The 6465-nt window shown below is 32.7% G+C and overlaps 1 long non-coding RNA gene across 1 annotated transcript; it reads right to left on the bottom strand.

Annotated features, from left to right (window-relative positions):
- Nucleotides 1-2973: 2973 nt before the first annotated feature.
- LOC131625622 (uncharacterized) lies at nucleotides 2974-6133 on the bottom strand. Its single transcript, XR_009290913.1, has 9 exons — nucleotides 6050-6133; nucleotides 5003-5392; nucleotides 4824-4869; nucleotides 4606-4698; nucleotides 4438-4502; nucleotides 4256-4325; nucleotides 3969-4033; nucleotides 3598-3652; nucleotides 2974-3252 (listed from the first exon to the last, which is right to left on the bottom strand). It is a non-coding gene; the product is annotated as an uncharacterized LOC131625622 (long non-coding RNA).
- Nucleotides 6134-6465: the final 332 nt, after the last annotated feature.

The following is a 6465-nucleotide window of genomic DNA, read 5'->3' as shown; positions in this document are numbered from 1 at the left end:
TAGTTTTTCTTCAATTCTCTTTTCTGTTTGTTGCTTGCTTTGACCTCACTGAAAAAGATGAAGCCATCAATCTCTTCGTTAATCAATTCTAACATGATTTTAGTAATCTCTCTTCTATTGTTTTCTGTAAATTTTTAATTCAATTTATTGATTCCAAAATAATATTTTTGAATCACAGGAAATCTTCAACCATGGAAGCTGAATGTAAAAAATCGTGTAGATTTTATTGGAAGCTGAAATGGGTATGGAAACTTCTGATACATTCATTTTATCTTCTATTTTTTTCTTCTTTTTTTTTCTTGATTGATTTGGTTTTGGATATAAATTTTCCTAAAATTGATATCAAAATGTATCAGATTGGGACTATGAGAAGAATTGTTTTTGTCTATAAATTCTCCTAAAAGAAATCTCAAAATGGGATAGATGATTGTCGTTATTCCATTTATTCAAAGGTAAAACTCTTGATTTTGATAATACTGCATTGTGATGATTTATGATTGTTTTGTTTAATTTTATGTTATATTTATATTATGGTTTCATGATGTAGGTCCCTGAACCAACTAAAAATAGTCTTAGATATCAACCCCATTCTGGGTTTGATTGTTGAGATTTATTTCTTGACAGATTGGAAAAGATTCAAATTAGTGATCATTATCTATTATTTCCTTCTTAAAGTGTGGTTGTGTTGTTGTCTTATTTATATTTGTATTTATATTTTATCTATCTCTTCAAATCATTTGAAAATTTTTAAAGTAGGTTAATGAGGAGGAAATTTTGTAAAACAGGTTAATAAGTTTAAAGTTGACTGTAACTTAATAAGTTTATGTTGTTAAAATTAACTTTTTTTTTTAGTAATTGTCAGGATATTTTCAATCAATCACGAGGTATAATAAAATAGGAGGATAAAGGAGCTTGTTCTCCTCTTTCAGTTTCCTCACGTAGGTAATTCACCACTATTATTTTAAGGGAATAGAAATTTCATATTCAGACCATTCTTGAACAAATTCTTGCACGAATCAAATAGTGTTTTTAAATGATTGTTACTGCAAAATTTAGTGTTAATTATATTTTCAATGTTACTAATTAAGTGTTTTTCAATTCCAATATAACTAATTTAGTCTTATAGTAGGTTGGATATGACTCTTTAATGAAATTTGTTGTATATGAAAGTGAACATGATTTTGTTTATGTTAAAGTTGTTTTATTCATACTCTTATAGTTCTAGGACTATGGAGTGTATGAGTTCTACTGCACATAGGACTTTCAATATGTTTCTATTACACATATAACTTATATGTTTCCTAATTGATTAAGATTTTGGATTTTTAACATATGTAATTGTTTTTCTAGACAGATTTGAAACTTTGTAACAATGTGAGAAACTTCATTTTGGTTCGGGTGCATGATGAAGCATGTTGTTTCATTCTGCAGACAAAGAAGTGTGATAGCGGAGTTGTATAATTTCTTAAGTAGCAATTCAGAATTAGAGGCTATGTACATTTGCAACAAGAATTTGAAGTTCGGGGCGTAACAACTTCTTTTTTTTTCTTCTTTTGGTGATGAGGCTTGGAGTGTTTGTTCTCTTTTTAATACATTTATATTTTTGATTTTGTAACAAAATGTTGTGATTAATTAATATTGAGAGGGGATTGTATTGTAAAACAATACTGAGAAATGTTTGTATTGTATATATTGTAAGTATTGCCTTATATAGGTTGATATGAAAAAAAGGGTTCCGGACTTTGATTATATCATTCATGTGTTAAATATGAAAAATGGACAAAGTTGTGAATTTGAACTTGATTGAAGGAGATTAAATGAAAGTGAAAATCCTTTATAAATTGGCAAGAAAAAAGCTGCCAATCAATGACAACATTTGAAAATCGTCCCCTTAGAGTGAGAACACTCTACAACTTTTAGGGAACGATTTGTAGTCGTCGTAGTTTTTAACAACCCTTTAAAAACGTTGCCTAATATTGCAAGAAAAAACGTCCCCTTTTCCTGTATTTTAGGCTACGCTTTAGAAAATTGTGGCCTAAAAGTGAAAATAAACGTCCCCTAAAACTATAGGCAACGGTCACACAGAAGACGGCTGAAAAACGTCCCCTATTCTTTTAGGCAACGTTTTTCCCATTTAAGGCTACACTTTTCAACTGTTGTTAAAGAGCAAAAATGCTGTAGTATGTAAGAATTATTTATCTAATCTGCCACAGAAAGCATCGACTACACACACATGATATGATATGTCGTTTGAGTTTATTTCTCTGATTTTCATATGAGAATGTAATGAATAATTTCAGTGCAGTTCAAAAGAAACACTACAAGAAAAAAGGCCTCCTGCCACGCCCAGAAAATCGAGGCTATATGCAAAATAACCGTGGCGTAACGCTGAGGCCACGGAAAACCAACTGTGGAGTATACGGCCGTGGCCTAAAGTAAAGTCCACGGTTTTTTGGTATAGACCACGCCTTTTTTACAACCGTGGCTTTTTTAGGCCACGGTTTAGGTAGCTTGATTAAGGCCGCGGTTTGTATTTGCCATGACTGCAAAACTGTGGCTATATGGTAAAGCCACAGTTTCAATTTAACGTTTACGATACAGTTTTGGTTCAAGATATAGCCACGGTTTGGTTATGACCACATATTTAAAACCGTTGTTATATGTTATGCTTTCTAAACCATTTATCTTGCCATGGTTTAATATAAATTTAAGGGTTAATAGTACTTTACCCCCTTGTAATATGAGCGTGTTTCGGTTTACCCCCCTACCGTTGCCAAAGGCAGGTTTTGGCAACGGTTTTTTTGAAAAAACCGTTGCCAAAAGGTAGGGAGGGGGGAAAAGCAAAATTCGCAAACATTACAGGGGGATGAAGTACTATTAACCCTAAATTTAATGTAAATAAATTTAGTGGCTTATATTAATCCAACACAACAATCACTTGCACCAATTTTAAAGAATTTAAAATTTGATCACTATAATTTTATGAATACAAATTATTTTATTGTCTACACATCAATGACAATAGCATCAGTATATGATTGACTAAGTACATTATATATCTAATAAACCTGAACCAAAACTAAATATAAAAACTTGAGTGACAATGACTTTAGATATGTAGAAGACGTAGTTTAAAACTTGAGTGGCAAAGACTTTCGTGATGAAATCACTCAATTCACCACTAAATTCCACCCCTATATGACCACCTCCAATAACCACACAGTGCAGATTCAATCTAGAAGCCACAAATATCTGGAAAAACAAAATTCAAATCATGATTCCTCTTCCTCATACAAAAATTTACAGAACATATAGGTATTGAACAAATCATAGAATATTTCTGATAAACTAATTACCCATAAAATATCCAAATCTGGATTAGGAAAACACTTTGCTTTTAAAAAAAATTAACATTAGAGGTTATTTTAAAAGGTTACTTATTTACTGAAGTGGATTCCTACTTTAAGCCAGTTAAATTTGGATCTATTAACCACTATGGTCTACATTCTACAAAAACAGAAAACCAAAAAGAATTATCAATTTAGCATCATCCACTAAACCAAAACAGACCAATTAAAAGCAAAAGGCTCCACATACCATATTTCTCGATGCTGTCAAATAGCTTTACTATACCAGTTTTTACTATATTGACCTGCCAATGACCTGCCAATATGGGGCAAATATAAGATATTAATATAATTTCCTATATAAAGGTATGTTGGTAAGAAGTATTTAAAAGCTAGATAAGTATGTGAAGCAGAGGCTAAAATAGATATTCAGCTAATTACAACAAAAGCACCAGTGAGTTTAACTACAAATTCACATTCCATAATTTGTCCCATAACATATTGCGTATAACACAATTCTATGCATGAATTTCTGGTTAGTGTATGAAATTATTACTAAACTATATGAGCTTTATAATAGGGAAGTAGTGAAGCAACTATTACAGAGATCCAGAACTTTACCTTACTCTGATCGATTTCAGAAGATGCAAGTGAAATCACTCCACTAAGAGCTTCGAGAGCTAATCCTGTGAACACAATAGATGATTCTAATGTCAGGACAGACAAATGATAAGGATTGAAATCTTTCGAAAGAACCACGAAATGCTAGCTTCAACAACAAAATTTACATGTATTGAGAAAAATTATTTCAAAAGTGATTATTTCTCCAACAAAAAACTGATTTTTTTTCAAAAAAAAAAAAAACAAACAAGCTCTGAATATCAACAAATATCCATGCAAAATATTACCAGCAGCATAGGTACTAGACTCTGGATTATCAGAGCTGTAGCGCCATCTTCCATCAGTTTGGCTTAGAGCCTGCCAAAATTGAAGGATGGGAAATCAAATGAGCACATGACAGTTTCAATTGAAATTGCAGAATGGTTGAGGAATATGGGGGAAACTAATAAAAGTTGGGTGCTGAATATACCTCCATTGATGTAGTCAAGTTCACCGGTCTTCAAGGCATCATCTTGAACCGGATATGCTGTCACGCTGTTATAAATATATCATAAACATGTAATTGCATGATTAAGAAAAAAAATCTATGATTAAAGTAGACCATTATGTGAAATTTGATAGATCAGGACGAACGAACCCCGTTGTTTGAGCTTTAACATACTCGATGCCGCTGAAAGCACCATAGATGCTTTGTGCTACCCTTACATCCCATCCTAATTCTGCAAAATTCCTTTTGGTAGTAATGAAGTGATGTCAGAAACTGTACTCTTTCAATCTAGAGAGCAATAAGGAGTAAAGCAAAGAGTTTATAAAGATTGCATACTTTGCTTTATATCTGGAAATTAGATAACTAACCTTTCCGTATTTCGCCAACCTAATGGATGATATGGACTTTGTCATTCTATTCATACCACAAAAAATTGAATTAAAGTATCACATTACATCAGAGAGTGTCCAACATAACAATATCGATATAATCGGTTGAGTAAGAGTTCTAACTCTTATCGATAGAATCAGTCATAAAAGTTGATTACCTGCAAATTAGGGATTTATACAGAAAGATAACTGCATGATGTCCATTGGCTCACCCAGAATTACAGTAGCAGCAACAACGGGCTCGACTGTAGCAACAATGAGACCCAGAATTACCAGCTTTGGTTTTGTAATGAGACCACCAATGAGCTGTGTTGAAAACCAAAATATCAGCTCCTCTCCATCTCAACGAACTGTGATCAATGGCATCAACTCGCAGCGTCGGTCTTCGTTTCTGCACCACTCTATTATCAACTCCAACATTTTTGTTGCATTGAACCTATAACAGAAAAAAACAGTACTCAAAGAATAAACTTAACTTCACTTTTGCAGTGAACACGGTTGAAATACTTCGGCTTCCTTGGTCTGTATTTTTCATGCCACCAATAAACCTACTCCAACATTAAACAGTAGTGTCAATATCTTCAAAATTGAAAAGGATGACATGAATTTAGACAATATTGTATCTCTCCATAAATATAATAAAAAATTATTGTAATTAAGATTGAGTTAAATTCACTTTTTTAAGCCTTAATTTCTAAAGTAGATATGAAAATTTCAATCTATGAGTTGGAATTGCTTTTCCTGTCAGCTTGTAGCATATGTCATGCACATTGAGATAAACTGGAGTTTTTCCATGTCCATGGCTAACTGAATTTACTTTGCGAAATAACGAAAAACAAGTCACAGATTTTCCTTTTAAATGAAGAGGTACAATAGATTTCCATCAACTACACATGCATGCTTCGTTCACAAAAAATTAAAACAAGCTCCAAACATCATTACAAAAACTCATTCATATATCTAATAAATTTGAAAGAACAAGCTTCAAAATATTTATAATTCACAAGTCAAGCTCCAATGGCATAACAATATTCAACCAACATCACTTTCACAAAAGCAAGCAACTATTGAGAAGCTCAATTCGAAATGGAAAAACAAATATCCACATAGCACATTAACAAAAATGATCATCAAACGGATTAATAAATAACAATAAAAAAATATAAAGTAGATATTAAACATGTCTGAAATTAACAGTACATTACCCCAAGAAGAAGAATTATTCCTTCTGAAATCAGGAAAATTCCTTGGAAGCCCGAAGAAATCAAGTATTCTCCTTTGCGTGAACTCTGAAACACATTAAACGATCATCAAAACAATGCCACATTCATAATCACGTTAAGAAAAAATCCCAATCAAATAATCACGTTTTGAAGACAAAGAGAATCACTTACTTTTCACTTTATTCACCCTGAACACTTAGGGCAAATCCAAGAACCAATTGGAATCCTCACAACAATCGGCCTCACATATTTCATATGGAATCCTTTGTCACATTTGTCGCACAACAGCAGCTCCTCCGGCTGCTCCCCGGTGCCACATTGCTCACACATGAGGCTACCGTAATCCTCATTCTCCACCACCGCGTACTTCGCCCTCGCCAATATATCCTCCATTCTGA

The sequence above is a fragment of the Vicia villosa genome, unplaced genomic scaffold, assembly GCF_029867415.1.
Source record: "Vicia villosa cultivar HV-30 ecotype Madison, WI unplaced genomic scaffold, Vvil1.0 ctg.000232F_1_1_3, whole genome shotgun sequence".
Lineage (NCBI taxonomy): Eukaryota > Viridiplantae > Streptophyta > Magnoliopsida > Fabales > Fabaceae > Vicia > Vicia villosa.
Note: the sequence above shows the minus strand (reverse complement) of the source record. Positions and strands in the feature narration are given on the sequence as shown.